The sequence below is a fragment of the Sus scrofa genome, chromosome 7, assembly GCF_000003025.6.
Source record: "Sus scrofa isolate TJ Tabasco breed Duroc chromosome 7, Sscrofa11.1, whole genome shotgun sequence".
Taxonomy (NCBI): domain Eukaryota; kingdom Metazoa; phylum Chordata; class Mammalia; order Artiodactyla; family Suidae; genus Sus; species Sus scrofa.
Genome location: NC_010449.5, coordinates 8,275,002 through 8,296,184, shown reverse-complemented (window position 1 = coordinate 8,296,184; position 21,183 = coordinate 8,275,002). Strand labels below are relative to the sequence as shown.

General features: G+C 42.6%; 1 protein-coding gene across 4 annotated transcripts in view; it reads left to right on the top strand.

Moving 5' to 3' along the window:
• The window catches only part of ADTRP (androgen dependent TFPI regulating protein), a 70,915-nt gene that overhangs the window by 17,500 nt on the left and 32,232 nt on the right, over positions 1 to 21,183 (top strand). The gene's annotated exons all lie outside the window — the stretch shown is intronic.

The following is a 21,183-nucleotide window of genomic DNA, read 5'->3' as shown; positions in this document are numbered from 1 at the left end:
GTAAGACTCTCAATCTATAATCAGAGTTTTAGAATTGCAAAGTTCTGTATTAATGGAGATTTCAAAACAATCTGCTCTTAACAGACAGACTTTATCTTGGCGCTTCAAATTGGAGCAAATACGGAGTTCCCATCGTGGCTCAGTGGTTAACGAATCCGACTAGGAACCATGATGTTGCTGGTTTGATCCCTGGCCTCACTCAGTGGGTCAAGGATCCAGCGTTGCTGTGAACTGTGGTGTAGGTCACAGACGCGGCTTGGATCCTGAGCTGCTGTGGCTCTGGCGTAGGCCAGTGGCTGCAGCTCTGATTCGACTCCTAGCCTGGGAACCTCCATATGCCGTGGGTATGGCCCTAAAAAAGACAAAAAAAAAAAAAAAAAAAAAAAAAAAAGACAAAAAAAAATTGGAGCAAATACCAAACACAGTTTCTTAGTTATTTAATGTGCTGTCATTCATTCCCTTGAAAAAAATAATTAAGTACCTACTTTGTGGGTAGTACCATGATTGATATTTGACAAGGGTTTTGACTTCCGGCACCCTTAAATCTGGTTGAGCCTAGTATACAAGCACAAAGTTGAAATAATAAAAGAAACAGTTGGTAGTAATATAGGACATTGACATAGGTAGTGTCATGCAGGTCTGTGATTACTGCCAGGTGAACAACATAGACAGGTGTCCCAGCCTGGCTGTGACTGGCACGTGGGTCATGGCCTGACAACCTGGAAGGCCTGTGAGCCCGCTCTGGGGGCTTCAAGATGTCAAGGGAGTCAAATGCCAAGGGAGTGAAACTCACTAAAACTTCCAGTTTCTTCCTCACTCAGAGCATGCAGGATGTTGTCCATCATGACATTCAGGCCCAATCTCAGATTTTTTTCTCTCCCACCTATAAGCTTGGGGTGAAACCGTGAGGCTTCTAGGCAGAGATAAGTGTGTCTTCATGAGCAAACAAGGTCACCTGTGGGACCAATGGCCACCCTTTGTCCTCAAATGTTACCAACCCCTTTCCATACCTTCCTGGTTTCTTATCCCAGCCCTTCTGGGCAGAGGAGACTCACAATTTAGCCATCTCTGGATAGCCTGGTGGTTTTCAGCCTTTAGGAAACAGACTCCATTATGAATCTGAGGAAATCTATGAACTTTTTCCCAAGAAAAACACAAATAACCATAAAATGTATAATCTTAGAAGATTTATGGACCCTCAAAATTCCATTTATGAACCTTGGGTCAAAAATCTCCCGGCATAAGTGAGCATATACTTGAAAAGTGGGCCCCCAAATGAATTCTAATGCTAGGTTCAAGTAAAAAAGACACAATCAAGAACTATTCATAGGGTGACAAGAAAAATATGATATGGTTCCTAACCTCAAGAAACTTAAATTATAGTTTTATCTATACACATATTTCCACTCAGCTTTTTAACTTGCCAAAGTATAGGCTATGTTCTATAGCATCTTTTGGAGAACATTTGCCACAGTTAAAAAAAAAAAAAAAAAAACACCCACTCCCAGTATTATTCCCTAGAAGCTCCATGTCCAAAAAGAAAGAGCGACCTGGTCAAGTTTCCTATGGGGAACTCTGCCTCTTATCCACTTGTTTCCATGTGATATAAGATAACAGTCAGAGTATGTTCTGCTGACAGAGCAGCACCCTAGCCCATGTCACTCACAGGGTGGTAAGTGAGATCCTTTGGAGACTTGGTTTAAGTGTGTGGCAGTGGACTTGATCTGCTTGGGTTTGGTTTAGATCTTGAATGGAGAGCGGTCAGATTCACTGAAATGTGGTTTGAGAAAGGAGGAGATGAGATTATTAGCCTAAGACACAGGGAAGGTATGGATAGAGATGCTAGTGGAGGTGTAAGGATTGTGCAGGAGAAAAATGTCTTGTTTGGACATGTCTGAGATGTCGGTTAGACAACAGTGTTTGGATGCAGAAGAGGAAGTTGGACATATAAACCTAGGGGGGATTTCTGGGCTGTTGACATAAATTTATTTCTTTTCATCATAAAGATTGTTTATTTATTAAAGTTAAATAAGATCTCTAGGGAGTAAGTATGGTTAGAGAAGAGATCCCAGGACTAAGTCTTAGAACATTTCAACTTTCAGTCTTTGGGAAGAAAAACAGGGTAATTAAACAAAAGAGAACAAGAAGAAGAAAAAGTAGGTGTCAATAAGTTAGAAGGAAATCCAGTGCAGTGGGGTCTCCTGGAAGTCAAGTATAAAAATGCTTCAAGAAAGAGGAAGTATCCTATGGCAAAGACTGCTGAGATGTCAAGTAAGAACAATACGGTAAAGTGACCTCAGTTAGAATTTTCCATTGGATTGGCAGTATTGAACTCTGGTGACTTGTAGCAGAGTAGTCTGATGGAGTGGTGGTGGTGGGGTGCAGCCTTTGTAGTTCTGTATGTATTAGTTTCCTGCTGCTACTGTAACAAATCAACACAAACTTAAAGGCTTAAAACAACACAAATTATTATCTTATAGTTCTTGAGGTCAGAAGTTTAAAATGGGCCTATGGGGATAAAAATCAAGGTATCAGCAGAGGCACCTTCCTTCTGAAAGCTCTAGAGAAGAATCTGTTTCCTTCCCTTTTCCATCTATAGTCTGCCTACACTCCTTGATTCATGGTCTCTTCCTTCTTCAAATCCACTGAACCATCAAATTCTAAAATCTTCTTTGACCATTTTCTACTCTAGACCAAATCCAAATTACAAAGAGAAACCATAACTGCCAACGGTGACCAGAAAATGGTGTTGGAAACTTGTCATGTGTTTCTACAGGGAGAAGCGCTGCATTAGTTAAGCCAGTGACTGGAAGCGTTGATGATGTACCATAGAAAAGATCCTTTTTCAGAGCGTTGTTCTAAAGCTCCTGAGCAAGAATGAAAATCTTGAAATGAAAATAGAATCATTCACCACACCATGATATTTACTTGGATTTTTTTTTTCAGGTTTAGTGACTGCAGTGTTATTTATAAGTTTACGCTCTTATTGTAAAACACTTTATTTATTCCATTCACTTCCTCACCTAAGGTAGATTAGATTCGCCAGTGGCATTCATCTGGGAAACACTGAGAAGTTAAACGAATGCTTAAAGCTCAGCAGTGAAATCAGAAACTAAGCTGGGATTAGGAAACAGAGTTAGATGAGTAAGGACAATAAAGCCATCTTGCCCCTCAGGAAGTCTTAGGGTAAACAGAGGAGATTCTGATAATGAACTGCCAAAAGCATTACCAGTTCACTTAAGGTTTTATATAACACGAACCATGTAATGACAGTGCTTGCTTTCTTCATCTCTTGAGAGCAGGAATCAGAATGGTGAAAGCATGTATTTTTTTAATCTCAGAAAGCTAAAGGGTAGCTTGCTTTTACAATCCCATTGTCCAGTGATGCTCTTATCAATGGGCTGCTTCTTAAATAGAATACCAGTAGGAAACATATCTCCATCTCAAAATCAAAGTCAAAGATTTTTAATGATAGAAAAATACACATTTATTCTAAGAAGTTACTGGGAATTAGAATAACTGAAATCACTGGGTGCCCTTGAGGGGTTGTTAGAAGGTCTCCCTCCCGTGTGGTGTAATTAATCCCCGCTTCCACGATAACCACGTGTAGTACTACCAATAGGAAGAATGACTTTATGCTGGAGAACTAGGATGGAGAAACTCACAATAAAAGATCCTAATCCTCTCTGAAATACCAAGAGAAATAAAATCTAAGTGGGTAGGAGAGAGCTAAAGTCCCATGATCTCAGAACAGAAGTGAAAAGCCCAAGAGCAGTCTGGTGGTGGGTGGGAGAGCCTTCTCTCTCACATTCGAATGGACATCCCCTTCTTGATTAGACAGTCAGCACAGAAAAGCCCCGTTCATGCTTTGAGTTGCTTCATAACCTCACAGGCAGACACTCTGACAGCTGCAGAGTCCCGTCCTTGAACAGGGGGGTGCTGACATGCTCTCAGCCAGCCCCCACATCTCTTTCCCTGGTATCTTTATCTTCTCTACCTACAGAGCAGTCACTTGTGCCTAACTGGGAATTGAGCTTGTTCAAACCCTCTAATCTTACTCTCACCTACAGGTCCTTGGATTATCAGCCTGTAGATAATTTCTGCAGGGCATTATCTAGCCTACTTGATGGTGAATCTACTTGCCCACAAATCATACACCCATCACATGGATTCCTAGCCCTCAGATGCTTTATGTCCTAAGTTTTGAATTCTCAGCCCTTCTCCCAATCCAATGAGCACATTTGTTTATATACAAGTACTTGCTTTGCCAACTGCTTCCTAAATTTCATCAACTCTTCTGACCCACCACCAGCCTTACTTACTGGCTTCATCCTGTATCTATCACCTTCTTGTATTCACTAGATTCATTTATTTTCTCTAAAAATTTACACTTAGAGGGAGTTCCCCTTCATGGTTCAGCAGTTAAAGAACCCAACGAGGTTTGATCCCTGGCCTCGCTCAGTGGGTTAAGGATCTGGCATTGCCATGAGCTGTGGTGTAGGTCACAGATGCGGCTTGGATCCCATGTTGCTGTTGCTGTGGCTGCGGTGTAGACTGGCAGCCATAGCTCTGATTCGACCCCTAGCCTGGGAACTTTCATATGCTACGGGTGCTGCCCTAAAAAAAGCAAAAAAAAAAAAAAAAAAAAAAAAAGTTTACACTTAGAGCAAAGCTACAGAAGGGTGAGAACATGGGGACAAGAAAAAACTCTTTCTCTAGGGAGCACATGCACACTGACCCATGTGAGAGAGGGGTGACTGCTTCAGCTTGTGAGAACATAAGATTTGCTCGAAGTGAAGATCCTGCTTTTGTGCCCCGTGACTCTACACTGTGTGCTGAGCACATATGCGCAGTCTTTCACCAGCGGTCTGATGTCCAAAAGGGCCCAGATGCCACTGAAGAGCATCTCCATTAATACAAAAATCTAGAGGCATGTTGGCACACACTCCACCTATTCCCTCAAAGAATCAGCTAAGTAATTACGAATGTTTAAAAAACAGAAAAAAAACCTGATGTTAGAAACAAGCCTGCTGATTAGGGGCAAGAAGGCATGGCTATTGCTTGAAAATGCTGTTTTTGCTACTGTCTTAGAACATAGGCCTAAGAAGCAACAATACAGTGATATTCCCATTTCTACCCAATTCATGTTTGACAATAAATATTCTTTTGTGGCAATGATTGGCAGAGATACTAAAAAACCCTACAAAACAGTACTGAATAAAAGCCTTTTGTCTCCAATCAACCCAGGGAGTTTAGTTTAAGGCTTATACGTGGGAACATTTTAATTAATATGCATACTTTTTTGACATATTTTAAAATACTTTGCTAACCTGATAATGTCAGAGGTAGTGGAATTAAAATATCATGATGATCACAGAAATTGGAAGCCTAGCAAAAAAATGTGCTTAAGAAATATTTGTTGAACGATATTTGACAAATGGAATATTAAGCTGTATATCCAATGAGAAGGACATTTAATTTTATTGGCTTTCTTTGAGGTGGTCCCTTTTAGAGTATGGTCATGTCCAGGTACTAGTCATCAAGAAATGGACCATTCAATGTATCATATTCTACCTTGTATCCTATTCTATCTTCACAAATGTCCTTTAACATCTGTTAAGGTTCTTCTTGGGCTAAAAAGTTGGAAGGGATAAATTATTAAGGAAGAAAGGTGCTGGAGCTTGATCCCTGAAAGTTAGATTGGGACGAGTGAATTTCTTAGCTCTGTGTCTCAGCTGCAAAAATGACTGGTCTCAGACGTTTTCTACACATTAATTTTTGATTTCATGAAAAGAATTGACTTTAAATACCAGAAACTTCAATTCTAACCCCATTTCTGCCATTGCCTTGTTGTGTGATTTTTGGAAAAGCTAATAGACCTGCTTTGGTCTACCCTATTTTGGGTATCAGTTACTTAAAATAAGTGTGCTTGCCATTCTTAATTATCAGTGGCATTATTAGTAGAAAATAAAATAATATGTGTATAACATAAAGTACCATCAGTGAAACATAACATGTGCCAATCTGTCGTCAACTTGGAATCACAGTCACCCCTTCTCCACTCTCATCCATGTAGCAAGGGATAAGCCTGGAACCACATATAGCTTCTAGAATCCCTTTCTCCACATGGTTCCAGGTGAGAGTCAGCCACTGAAAGGCACTCTCATGAGATGGGACAGTGAGGAAGCCATTTTTCTCTAGCAGCAGTTAACAACAGATGTGTGGGAAGATTGCAGACAAGAGTTTAATACCAGCTGCTAGACAAACAACCAGGAATCATGGGCTTTGTATTACAAACAGCTGAGTTCAAGGGAGGCAGCTCCTAGAGACTTCTGAGATTTGCCACAGCTTCTGGGCCACTCTCTTGAATCACCCCTTTACAGCAGAAGTTTCCCTGACTTTTACTGCCCTACCCTTTCTCTTTGCTGCCAAAGCCTCTAAAACCTTCAATCCTTGGACTCCTCAGTGGGCTTCTGTGTTCCTGACAGTATCCTGACTGATAATGAACATAAATTCCTGCATCCTTCCAAATCATAGCCACAAGCCTTAACATGAGGACCAGGTTATCCAGCCAAAGGAAACCGGTCCTGAGTGACTTCCATTTCTGGCTACAGAGAGCAAAAGTAGCCTGAAACAAACATACAAACCTTACAAGACAACTCAAATGTTGAATTAAATATTTTAGAAGACATTTTTAAATGTTTGACTTACTGACAGGAAAACTCCCCAAAGCTAAAACAAAACAGAAGTGGAGCTAAGAAAGAATGAGATCAGGCAATATTTGAAGAGAGAATCACTGATTATTTCTTGAAATTTATGGAAATTTCAAGAAGTGACATTCAGATTCAAGAAGTGAACTTCACATTCAAGAAGTGCCCCCCAAAATAACTCCCAGGAACACAGGGCAGACATCTAGCCATCTGTATATATCATCATGGACACCTTAGAGAAAAAAATCCTATAAGTGACCAGATTTATAAAATGAATTTCCCAAAAAGAAACTACTGTTAGACTGATAGGTGATTTCTCAGCAGCAACAAAGAAACCAGGAGAAATGAAATAATAGCTTCAAAGCATCGAAGAAACAAAAATGCCATCTTATTTACTCACTGAAAGTGTCTTCTGAAGTGAGACAAAGTAAAGACATTTTCACACACACTAACGAAGACACAATCACCAGCAGACCCTCGGTAATGGGAGATACTAAAGACTGTACTTCAGGAAGAAGGAAACTGATCTCAGAAGGGAGGAAGGGAGGGAGCTCCTGCTGTGGCTCACTGGTAATGCACCTGACTAGGATCCATAAGGATGTGGGTTTGATCCCTGGCCCCGCTCAGTGGATTAAGGATCTGTTGTTGCCATGAACTGTGATGTAGGTTGCAGACACAGCTCAGATCCCACATTGCTGTGGCTTAGGCCGGCAGGCGTAGCTATGACTTGACCCCTAGTCTGGGAACCTCCATATGCCACAATGCAGCCCTAAAAAAAATAAATAAATAAAAAAGAAGGGAGGAAGAGAGGTACCAGATACAAAAAGCAATGGCAAGCAACTTGTTCAGTTTATGGAGATTTTAAAAAACAATGAATTAAAATCCTGGAGGAAACAGAATGTAAATTGGGAGAGGGCTGACTGGAATTAAGGCATTCTAAGGCCCCCTGGATGGCCAGGGGGAGAGGCTCAAAACAATGACTATCTATTACAAGTTAAATAAGCATTTATAATATCTAGAATAACCACTATAAGTGGAATGTTTGACTTATGCATCAGTAGAAGAGGAAAAAAATGAATGGGGAAAAAAATAAGTGATTAGAATTCTAATTTGGTCAGAGGCTACTCTACGGTATGGAGAAAAAGCCTGGGAACAGGAGCCAGTGTGAGGCAGATTCATGAATATGGGAAGTGGTTTACGTGGAAAAGGCTTTTCATGCAGGATTAAGTTACCCCCTTCCTGCCCCAGGTATTTTTCTTGTCCTTGAAGGCATAAATGTCTAAACGATGCAGCCCTAATCGAGCTATTCCAGTTAATAATGTAGTCAGAGTGGTGAGGGGTGGGGTGGCAGTCTAGGGAGGTCAGAACATATTTGAGGGAAAAACGTTCAGTTTCTGAAGTACTCATTTTGTGGGGGTAGGCATAAGCAAAGGAAAATGACTGATGATTAAATCATCCTTTTTGTTCATCCCTTTATTAGGGGCAAGAGCCCTGTCCCCCAAGGCTTACTCCATAGGCTGCTATTTAATAATACTAAATTGTGATTATAGATGAATCTGGTAGAGGGTTCTCCTTTCTAATCCTGGCAGCGGTCCCTGGAGAGGAGGCCCTTAGAGTTTTCTGGCAATTAAGAAAAGGCTCTTGATCATAAAGCAATCTCTGGAGGTGATCATATTGCCTTGCCTTCCATGCTAGGCAATGTAACAATTAAGCACAAGTCTGTATTTTTTATATCCCGCTGATGCTGTGTATTTGTTTGTATATAATTAAGTTTCAGGGTTGGGTTTTAATGTCCTAGAATTGCTTGAGTTACTTTCCTGTTAATCTTAACTGGGGAGTTCTGCACACAAGCCTACAGAACAATCTGGGCCTGCTCATGCTGGAAAGGGTGAAGTGCAAGTCCTACTTGTTCGCTGGGATTTCCCCCACCGAGAGATTTAACCAGAAACCAAGCTCTCAGCTCTCCCCCAAGCTGCCTAATGCCCCTAAACGGAGACGTTGCCAACAAAGGCACTGCCTTTTTTTTTCCCCCTCCCCTAATTTCCCACCCCCGTCTATTCTATATCCTATTCTGTTTTGGTGGTTGTGGGGTTGGCCATTGGGGTAGCTATTGCCATTCAAGCCACATGCAGAAGAAGCACATCTGCCTTTCCAAACGGAACAGAGCCCAAAAGCATTTCCCCAGACCCAGGTGAATTACCAATACTTAACTCCGCTCGTTCTCCTTAGTGTGGTGACCACACTGCCAGATCCAGGGCTCCTGTTTCTGCCCCCTTCTTACTTACCCCTCAGCAGCACACTAGACTTCTCCCTCTTTGAAACTCTACTTATAGCAGACTGACCTGTTTCCCTCCTACCTCAGTCCCTGCTTGTGTCCTCCACCTGCCCTCTAAAGGATGGTGTTTTTTCAGGCTTGTGCTGGCCCCTCTTCTTCACCAGAACTCCTTCCCCAGTAACCCACATCCATCCTCATGGGTTTATTTCTATCCACGCGCTGAGTCTCAGCTCAGATTTCCTTTGAGTTGCAGATTTTCATCTCACCTGCCTGCCTGACGTTGTTATAGCCACATCTACAGGTGTGTCACAGACATCTCTGCGTCAACACGTCCAGAAGTGGCAGGTTATACCACTGCCAAACCTTTCCCAGCCTCCTCCATCTCAGGAAATGGAGCCACCATTCTCCTAATTGCTCAGGACAGAGACCGGCACTGACCTTTCCACCTCCCTCCATCCCACCATCCTTATAGCTAACCTATTAGCTAATCTTGTCCATTCTGCCACCAAAATATGCAGCATATCTATCTACTTTCTCCTTCCACTGTCAACACGCTGGTGTCTATCTTCACTTCTCATTTAAACCAGCAACACCTCCAAACTGGTTTTCCTGCTTCCAGTCTCAACTGCCTCCACAGAGCAGCAAAATCAATAGGAAAGAGTCTCCTCCTTCTTAATACTCTGCAGTGGCTCTCCATTACACTTAGAATAAAGCCTGAACTCCGCCTGTGGCTTACCAAGCCTGACTAAGGGTCCCTGCCTAATGCTCCAGATGAAAGTACAGCCTACCCCCTGGTTCACTACATTACAGTTGTTCAGCTTCTGCTTTGTTTCTGCAACCCTTGGAACTCTTTCCCAGCCAAGACCTTTGCATACACTGCCCCTCTTGCCTGGAATGTTCTCTATCTGCTCTTCTTTAGGTCCCAGCTTAAAAGTGACCTCCCCAGAATGACCTTCCCTGGCTGCCTTATGTAAAGCACACCTTTCCACTTTCCTTCTGATGCATCAATTCCTCTTTGTTTCCTTCCTGGCACATATCATGACTTGTATCTATGTGGCTGTTTACTTATTTATAGAAAATCTTGCGGATTAAACTGTAAGGTCTACACGGCACCTGGCAGGGGGCAGGCACTTAATGAAGATGGCTACGCAAAAGAATGAATGAAGTTTTGTCTTCCTGCTCTGGTAGCTTCTCTGTGCCCCTGACTGAGTCAAGAGTTCTTCCTCAGAGGCAGAGCAGGGTATCCTGGGGCCAAGGGGCACTGGAAGCAGAAAGAAAGCCTTATCAGCTCTGCCTTTAGAGTCTGTGGCTATCATCATACATTGGGAACTGAGGTGTTCTTCTGTACGGAAGTTAACAAATGAGAAAAATTCTAGAAAGACTGGTACCTTGAAATATCTATGGGGCTTTTAATTGTTATATCTGAGACACACGATATATCACCGACTGATTTATGTTAAAGAGATGCACAGAATCATAGTAATTACATACATTTTGTTAAAGGAAAGATAATGTCTGTCCTGATTTAGACTGGACTGTGGTTCATAAAAGGTTTGTCCTGGTTTCAACTGGACTGTGGCTCAAAAAAGGCAAAACCATTTCTGGGCTTACTCTTTCCTTTGTTACCACCATGATCAAATGTTAATTAGGTAACTGAGTATTCATGTAGCTAAAGAGTTCGAAAAAACATTAAATCAAGGAAGAAGGGTGAAACTAAGAAAAGGAATGACGACATGGCCATGGAGGTAACCAGACGAAAGAAAAGTAGTCAAAGGAAAGAGAAGAGTCGGTAGAAAGAGCAGCCTCCTTTTATTGCTGTGACTGTATGGAAGATTTTCCCACCTTCTTTTTTTCGGTCTTTTTGCTTTTTCTAGAGCTGCTCCTGCGGCATATGGAGGTTCCCAGGCTAGGGGTCTAATCGGAGCTGTAGCCGCCGGTCTACACCAGAGCTACAGCAATGCGGGATCCGAGCCGCATCTGTGACCTACACCACAGCTCACGGCAACGCCGGATCCTTAACCCACCAAGCGAGGCCAGGGATCAAACTTGCAACCTCATGGTTCCTAGTTGTATTTGTTAACCTCTGAGCCACTCCACCCCCCTACACACCTTCTTTATTGCTGGGCCAGCACTGGCTCTGAGAGAGATTCTTGATAATATCCAACCAAGGGATCCTATTGAAGGGCAGAGGCTAGTAATGTGGTACATTATTATATGTGAAAAGTGAACCTGTGAATGCAGAATTCCACCAATCAAAACAACTCCTTTGGTGGCTGCCATGGAATCTAGTGTTTTAACAGCTCCATAGTAATCTTATGTTGAGGGCAGAATTGGGGAAAAAAAAAAAAAGCCTCATAAAGGCAGGGGAGATTTGAGCATTTCACTTCCTTAATCAGAACAGATTTTACCAGTGAAAATTCAGATAGAAAGCCAAAACAAATAAATAAGAATCTAACTAAAACAAAACAAAAACCTTTGTGCTTTTTCCCCTTGAGTTTGGAAATCAAAAAGTGCATGACCACTTCAGAGGGCTATTCTGGTGAGCTCTCCTAGCACAAGGTGGTTGGGAATAAAAGCTTGTGTGTTTTTGGCATCTCTCTCCACACACACCTAAGAACTCATAAAAGCCACATTTTACTATTCTGTGGTGAGAGGGAATTTTGTGACCTTTTGAGAAATTTTGTTCTGTTTTTCCTAAGAAGACCACGATAAGGAAGTAAGCCAAATTTCTCGGCAATGGGAAGACCGTTTCAATGTCCCAGGCTTTCATTCCTAGGTGTGTAGGGGGCTCTGAGCACTAGACTTGCCATCAACTTGTCCCACATGTCGGTTCACAAATTTTACACTTAGAAACATGTCCAGATTTTTGCCCAAGCTCAAGGACTGTAGAACAGAAGGCAATGGCAGCCATGGAGACGTCTCCGTGTGAAGCTTCTCCCATAGCCCAGGGGTTCCAAGGTCTGAGTCCAAAATTACTACGAACGGGAGGCTGAAACCCAAAGATGCAGGAGACTGGACAAGGAACATGGGAGTCAGCCTGGAAGGAAGAAGGATCGATTTGTTCTCATTTTGGTTTGTTTTTTGAGTTTCAGCAAGACAAGTAATTGTTCATAATTGAAAAAGTAATCTGTGATTATAATTCTCTGCTTTTAATAAAAGAGAATGAAAATCGACTTTTACTTTGAAAGAACAAAACACAGCCTGGTGAGACTATGAGGTAGGAAGACAGTTTAGGATGCCACAAAAGCCGTTGAAGAGAAGCCTTTGGGTCTCTCAGGTGGAAAGGAATTTTACTTAGTACACCAAGGAGAAGCAGGTCTTTGCAGGAAACACAACTTGTTCCTTTCGCTGTGGACTCTAAGGGCTCAACTCAGAGCTGCCTGCTGATATTTAACACTTTCAGAGCCTCCGCTACATAATGCTTTAGAAGTAGTCAGGCCCAGTGTGAAACCTGTAGGGTTACCATACAGACAAGTTGAAATACATTAATTTTTTTTGAGTCCCAAGACCACATCTTAGAGCCTTTTAAGTTGCATAGAGTGCTGAAACATTGTTGATTTGCAAGAGATACTGGATGGATATCAAATGAAGGCATTTCCCAAGCAAAGTTTTCCTTTTCTTTTACTTCTAGGCTCCACTCCCTGCCATATCCTCCCTCTAATGGGAAGACCTCTCCCCAAGGGAGCTCATGTGCCCCCCTCATATAGACTAAGACACACCCTAATCCTGTATCGGCCAATCACACACATTCGGGGAAATCACCAGTGAGCAACTGCCATTCGGGCAGAACAGCTGCTGAGTCCCGTTAGGAAAACTCTGATGGGCCAGCAAGGGAAAGCTGGAGGCAGGAAGGAGAAAGGGTGGGACCTGGTCCATCATGGGATCAGTCACATGGAGAGTTTGGAATTTTGCCCTAGTGTTTGTGCTTATAGGGTGCTTTCCTGACTCACTGTTATCTCCCAGGGAAACCAGCTGCCTACACATTCTGAGTCCTTTATTGACACAGAGATGAGAGATCTGAGACAAATGGACGGTGCCCTGAGAGATGATGGCTCTAAAGCAAGAGCAGATCCAGTGCTTCTGAAACTTCCTCTTTCTTGAAAAGAACAGTCTCCTTCCTCCAACTTGGAGCAGCTTTCTAGAGAGCTGCCCATCTGTCTATGTCTTACAAACAAGTCTCTGTGTGTGCTATGTGGAGCCCGGCACAGAAGCATGGAGGAAGGGTGGATTACAGATTGATAAAGAGGAGGGGGTACAAAGAAGATGCTGAGAAAAACCTGGGGAGTTTCCCCCTGGTCCAATTTCAGGATGGAGGGCCACAGGCCAGCAGGTCCCAAACAAAGAACAGCCTCTGCTGGCTGAGTATTTCCTGACTTTCTGCAGGGGTGCAGGGATGGTGACATCCATTACCGAGTCTACAGTTTAGTTACCATGATGTGGGCACCCAGAGGCTATTCCGAGGAGTCACCTTTTCTCACAGGTTTCCTTAGGGCTCACGACACCCATTCCCAGGATTTGGGATGCCATCTACAGCCCTGATATAGGGAAAAAGTGACCAGCCTGAGGTGGGATTGACTCTGTGGCCCTGCTAGCCACACGCATAGCCTGATATGCGGCTGCCAATGCCAGTTGAGTCTTCTCACTCCAGGACACTGACTGTCTTCCCAGGCTATGCAGAACTCTTCTTCCTCCTCTGTCCTACTCCAGTTTCACTGATTCATTAATTAACACCACAGACATTAAGTGGCCAGAAAGGTTAAGCCCTGTGCTAGGTACTGGAGATGATATGGTGACAGTCTCAAGCCTCGAGTTGATTCCATCTCTGGGAGATTTGGCTAGTATTGGATGAATGCAATAATGTGATGCTGTCCAAGGAAAGGCACCTGCTGGAAATTTCAGATTCTGACCTGGAGGCAGTGATATGTACTTTGAGCCCTGTAAGGTGGGAAGAAGGCAGAGGTGGGGATGGAGGGAAACATAAGTGTGTGTTGTACCAGTGGTGAGAGAGGGAACTGTGGGGGGAGGGCAGAGTAATTGGGGGGGGGGCAGGTGAAGGTTATAGGATGGGGCAGCAGGGCATGGAACTAAGATGGGACAGGTAACCAGATCATGAGGGTTTTGCAGGTCAAAATAAGGGCTTAATTCTTCTTTGTAAAATACAAGTTCAAATGAAGAAAATCAGTCAAAAAATACTTATTAATCAGAGGTTGGAAGGGAGTCCAGAAAAAATAATAGGTAAGAGCTCTGACCTCAAAATAATTAAGCACTGAAGAGTCTAGTGCCAACCAAAAGAGCTGCGGGAAGGACAGGAGGCAGTGAGCATTGCGTCTGAAGGCAGGATGTGACCTGGGTGAGACATGCATGTGACATGGGCCCCAGAGGTTGCAGAAAGGGCTAGTCACTCAGCTCTGGGATGGTTCCTTGGTGGAGCTTCTTGTTTGCAATAAAAGAATGTCAACATTACCACTGACTCGCTGAATTCCTCCAAGTATTTAGGTCTCGGTGTCATCAACAGTGTATAATACTTTCACTCTGAGCTCTAAACAGAGAATAAAATTCTGGCTGTTGTCTGACCCACAACTGGAGTAAAAACAAAAACACTTGTGGGGGAAATGGTATTTCTGAAGTCCCTCTACAGCTCTGATCATCAGAAGTCAACATAATCATACACTATTATCTTTTTTTTTTTTTGTCTTTTTGTCATTTCTAGGGCCACACCCACAGCATATGGAGGTTCCCAGGCTAGGGGTCTGATCGGAGCTGTAGCCACTGGCCTTCGCCACAGCCACAGCAACCCTTGATCTGAGGCGCATCTGCGACCTACACCACAGCTCACGGCAACGCCGGATCCTTAACCCACTGAGTGAGGCCAGGGATTGAACCCACAACCTCATGGTTCCTAGTTGGATTCATTAATCACTGAGCCACGATGGGAACTCCTTTTTTTTTTTTTCCCACTATTATCTTCTTATTGGCAGAATCTCCCTCAAAAGATCTTTGTTTTACAATTTTGCCTTCAAATTTTATCATTTTATACAACTTAGATTTCTGAAATGTTTTCCTATGGAGACAGTGGTGAGAGTTCTGTCTACTATTACTTAATGTCCCTAAATGAAACACAATAATGACAGTTTCTTTGAGGCCTAATTAACAGTGGAAAAAAACTAATTTCCCCTGAAAAAAGGAACAGTATCCATTCCACCTCTCTCTTTCCACTTTGGCTGTCTGGAAGGGAACTGCTGAATTTTAATCTCAACAACAGCAGCCCAGCAAACCTCTGGCTGGTGCATTCCTGCTTCAGTGCTCTCTTGGGTCCTGATGCTCGCTTATATCTTCTCATGTTAACATGTGTGCCTTTGGTTGCAAGGCATCTCAAAGGTGTGTGGGCTATGATTGGGAGAGAAAAATTAAAGAAAAGAGTTAGGTAAATAAAAAGAGGGAGGAGTTCTAGGGAAGGAAAGAGACTAAGACAAGAATAATGAGGAGACTGGATTGAGGTGAAGGGATAGAGCCTGTTGAGATACAGCGGAAAACAGGAAAGAGATGACATCAGAGGAGTAAGTGGACTGAGGCAACAGCGAGCCACAAAAGGTTTTTAGGGGTAGTAACCAGAAACTTGTCTTAAGAAGATTGGTCTAACTGCAATGTTGAGTATGTACCGAAAGAGGGAAAAGCTATGGAGGCGATGCTGGGGAGAATAAAAGAATAAGTAGCTGTGGGAAGCATCTGAGGGAGAAAGTGAATCAAGTCTGGATATGAGAAGGAAAGGAATGAGTCACTGATTACAGTTGGTGTCTAGGGTGTTATTACTGCTGGAGTTATGCTGGAGGAAGGGATCTGGGTGCTTTGGAGAGACAGAGGCTGGAAGAGGCAGATATATTCCTGACTGCAGAATCTTCACCTCCTAGATTTTTCTTTTGTCTTATCCTTAACTAGATAGAACCTAAATGGCCACCTCTTCTTCATCAAAGCTGGACACCATCACAGCCAACTAGCTTCCTAGAAGGATGCTGCTTTGAAATGCCGGATAAACTACATATTAACCTAAAAGACAACAGTGTAGTAAGTAAAAAAATCGCTTAGAAAGTTCAGAAGATTCAGAAAGTTATCATTTAACCACCTGCTCAATTCACATACAAGTTCATAAATATTGGCATGCTTTTCTTCCTCAGCCCAATGGAGCATTCATTTACCTTTCTAGGTCAGTAAAGACTATTCACATTTCTCCCAACATTTTATTATAAACATTTTCAAACATAAATCACAGCTGAAAATTTTACAGTGAACACCTGTACATACCACTTAGGTTCTGCTATTAACAGTTGACTGTATTTGCTTTATCACAAATTATGCATCTATCCCATCCATCAAGCCTTCTTATTTTTGGTGCATGTCAGAGTAAACTGTAAACATTACTACTCTTGCACAAAAAATTAAACTATTGGTTTTTAATTTCTGTTCCCTGTTTTTGTTTTTGTTTTTACCTGACTGGGTTATATTAGCCCACCCAGGTAGACTGTGGAGATGAAAGAGAAGCCTGTGGCTCTTTCTGTGAATTATCTTCCCAATTCCTTATCCCCAGGCATTTGAACACTGACTCTTTAATTACAGTGGTGCCTAGTCTGTGCACTTGAGTTCCTAGAAAGTAGAAAAGAGAATTTTTACAAATCCAATTATCTTCTAAACTCTAATATTTGAGATGGTAAAGACTCTTGCAGGTAGTATAGGTGGAGGAATAAAAAAAAAGTTTCCTAAATATATAAGCAATACAGCCTATGTTTACATATCCAGATTACCATATATATTAGACTGACTTAAAGCAAAACTGTGCCTTTAATAATAGAGGGGCCATAGAGATTACAGAGGGTCTCTGCTTTGGGATACAAAACATTCCCAGAAAGAATGTCACCACTGGAGTTCCCGTCGTGGCGCAGTGGTTAACGAATCCGACTAGGAACCATGAGGTTGCAGGTTCGGTCCCTGCCCTTGCTCAGTGGGTTAACGATCCGGCGTTGCCGTGAGCTGTGGTGTAGGTTGCAGACGCGGCTCGGATCCCGCGTTGCTGTGGCTCTGGCGTAGGCCAGTGGCTACAGCTCCGATTCAACCCCTAGCCTGGGAACCTCCATATGCTGCGGGAGCGGCCCAAGAAATAGCAACAACAACAACAAAAAGACAAAAGACCAAAAAAAAAAAAAAAAGAATGTCACCACTATCCCAAACTGTAGGAGTGAGAGGCAGAAGGTTCAGTTGTAGGAAGTTGGTGAGGGGTGAGGTAAAAGTTTTTAGCTGGCAAATGGGTATTATCAAAACCAGAGATTGCCTTACTAGGATTTACAAAACAACTATTACTGTGTGTTTTTACCGTGTGCAGTTTTCAAGCTTAAGAAACATGATCTACCAGTGTAATAACAAGCCTGGGTATAAAGGCATTCTATTAAGATTTGTTTTGCTTCCATTTTCATGTCAGTTGTTATATTTATGTTTAAGTTTTAATTGGTGTTTTGACCATGCATTTGCCCTGAGGAGGTTTTATGAAGGCTTTCATTTTTAAATACATTTTAAATGATATATTTAATATACAGTAAGCAAAAATATCCTCCTTAATGTATCCAGAAATAAAATCTTGTCAGACACTAAAACTTCATTTTAAAATATCTATCCAGTAGCACCATAAACAAACCAAAGACATTATCTTAGACACTTGGGAGAAAGATCCTCAGTTTGGGAAGAGCCGATATAAGGAATTAATTCTCAGATTCAAGTGTTGCTTGAACAAAGGAAGGGTGGATAAGACTGAAGCAGATGCAAAGTGGGCAGTGTTATATAATAAGCTCATGATTAGAAACAGCATAGGACGGAGAAAGTCTCTCAATGACCACTCTGAGAAGGTAGAAGTTGACTTATTTATCTTGGTCAACTCAACACAAGAGCTAGTACAATGAAGAAATGAAATAGAGGAAAGAGGTAGAGAACTTATTTTAAAATGCTATTATCTGATTTTAAAAATGTGTAGGCTCTCTGAATTTCTTTTTGAAATTAAGTGCCCCAAAAATCTCAGCTAAAAAGTGTGGCCATCCTCACCTTCTAGAGTCAGTCTTTGGAGCCTGCATGACAAGGATGGAGCATTGTCGGCTCCATGGGTTATCTGAGTGATTGAGGCTTGCCATGAATCCCACTGTTAAGTTTAGCTCCGTGTAAGTTTAGCTTCAGACACAGGGAAGCCTTTTACAGCAGCTACTTATCTTACTGGCATGAGGCTAGTAAAAATAAGTGCTCATTAGATTCCATGCTGCCACTCATGTAACCTTGTAGGAATTCTCTATGGGCTGGTAAATTTTAGTACTTATCTACAAGGCTATTTTGCAACCAAGGAATCTAAAAATCAATCCTTCATGCTTATAGTTCTGTCTCCAAGATATTCAGCGTAAGTAGGCATCACACCAAGGGCAGGAGGAAAATGTGGAATTTGGTACAAAAGGAAGAAACAAGAATAATACTTTCCTTTCAGTAAATGCTTTTGGAATGAGGTATTTAAAGAAAAATCTACCAAGATGATGGCTCAACTGACAAGGCAAGATAGCTTCCTTCCATTCCCTCTGTTTACACATACTATTGTTTCAGTCTATGATGCTTTGTTTACTTTGGAAGGAAATATTTTACCCCCTCTGAGATAATTAATTTTTGTCAGCTTCACTGTTTATAAGGGAAACTGAGAAACTGTTAATTGAAATACAGAATGAGTCACTGTTTTCAGTAATTTTTGGCAGCATTCTAATTTGTGTCAATCCCAGCCTAATTATTAGATTTTTTGGAAGCAGAAAGCATATTTGATTTTTCTTACTAAATTTTTTCTTCTTGTTTAAAAAAAGAAATGCTGTCTGACAAAGGTTATATAATTTACATCAATATGAGGTGAAACACCAGTACGTTTGAAATACCAGGAGGTTTACTGTGTCACAGTAGCTCAGTGTTTGGAAAGCTGAGAGAAGGTGGTCTTCCTTCTTTCCTCATTCCTACCTCCAGCCCTGACCAAAAACTGTGATTCTTTTAAGGACCTTTAAGCTGGTATTAAGCCACAGTATATGGCCCGTCACTAATGACATCACTGAAGTAAACTTCCCAGAAGCCATCCGGGGGAATTCATTTGGAAATCCAATTGACTGTCCCTTGCAAAGGGCAGACTCCTAGAAGAGGTGACCAGTCATGCTTTTCTGAGTTCTTTGTCATGAAAGCATTAATCACTAGGAACTCATTTGCTCCTGATGCAAACACACTACACTATTCCACAGGAATTCTGTTTCAAATGATCATTAACACAGAGAAAGGAAGCTGCTGACTGTGGGCAGGGATAATAAAATCTGTCAGATCAATGGCCAGTATAATGGATTGCTAATGGTTCCTAATAGATCCTGGTCTTCCTGGCTGTGACAGAGAGAAAGCAGGCAGAAAAGCAGGCTGTACTGGGCAGACGGCCTTATTTCTGGCCTCGAAGTGGACTCTGGATGAAACAGCATCAGTGTCAGTCACAGAGTATTGCTAGGGCTCTGAAGGGACCATGGTTGAGAGGACAGGCACCAGCTGTAGGCTGGGGAGGGAGCCATGGGACAGCCATGGGTCAGCTCTGCTGCTACACTCCAGCCATTTGCAGACCACAGGTGATGGTGCATCCAGACACCCAGTACTGTGGACATCCCAGAACCTTGCCTCACCTCTCTCCACGCTGGACCGTCAGTGAGAGGAAGGATGGCAGTCACAAGGGTAACAGTGACAATCACAGCTGATGCTCACTGGAAGCTCTTATCACGTGAACGTACCTCAATCCTCAGAGCACTACCCCTATGACCTGTGTACTATTTACCATCCCGTTTTATAACTGAGGAAGCTGAAGTGCAGACAGAGTCAGTAAGTAATCCAGAGTCTGATTCAAAAGTATGTGCCCTTAAACATGACACTCCTTATTGGAGGGAGAGACACAGAAATTATAGCCTAAAACCAGACCAAAGAAAGATGCAGGACGTGATAGCAGGCCTGGAAGTCTTTCCATCTGTATGGCCAAACAGTCAGTATGTTCAGAACGAACCCTGGACAGTCTCTAAAAGCTTTGGTTTGTCTACAATACTGCTCCTCTAGTCTTTGCTACTAAAATGTGGGTTCCCAGGGCCTTTGAGAAGCCTAACTGCTCTGTGCCACCCAATTGCAGGCTTGACAGGGACCCAGGAGGCTCCCTCTGCCCAGTAATGCGCTATATTTAACATATGTTCCTTCTCATCCCATCCCTGCTCCATCAAAACTTGTCACATGTGGAATTCCCACTGTGGTGCAACAGAATTGTTAGTGTCTCTGCAGCACCAGAACACAAGTGTAGGTCAAACTGTGGCTTGGATCTGATCCCTGATCCAGGAACTCCATATGTCACAGGGCAGCCAAAAAAGAAAACAAAACAAAAAACAAAAACCCCAACTTACCACATTTGTCATCAGAGGGTCTTGATCTCCTGACTAGACCCTAACTAGCGCAGGCAGAGGAAGATGCTACCGCCTCCTGTGGATACCTCTGAGCACAAGACTAGTGTGACTGACAGCAAAGGCCACCCAGAGTCAGTGCCCAGGGCTCCAGCAGAGCAGCTGGGCATGGAAGCACGGTCACACAGGCACTGTGACATTCCTAAGCCCCAGTCACTATTGTAATTGAGGTCAGCTGCCTCAGGGCATAGGAATGGGACTGGGATGGAGGTTGTAGATGACACTGCCAAGAACTAGGAACTGGGGAGCAAGGATGAAAGAGGAATGATAGCTAAAAATGTAAAGCGTATAAAGTACTAACCATTAAGCACAGAGTATGGCAGAAGAACTTAATAAATGTGTTTAACAAATGAAAGGACATTGCACATAGACTCAAGTCACCTTTCCTGGATCGGTTCCCTTAACCAATAGAGGCGTGGGACTCAGTAGTCTTTATGCCCCCAAACACCACTATTCCTAAAGACTTAGCTCCTTGATTCTGTCATTAGTGTTAAGGGTCTGAGAGATGTGAGAAAATAGATGGTTCTGAAGGAGGAGGTGAAGCAGGGAAGGAGTTGGGGGGCCATGGAGGTTTCGGAGGGAAGCTCTCACACCCCCAACAACACCCATCACCCATCCATAGGACAGTTAGATGGTACCAACTGCACTGAGGAATGCAGAGACAGGCTGCATGTGT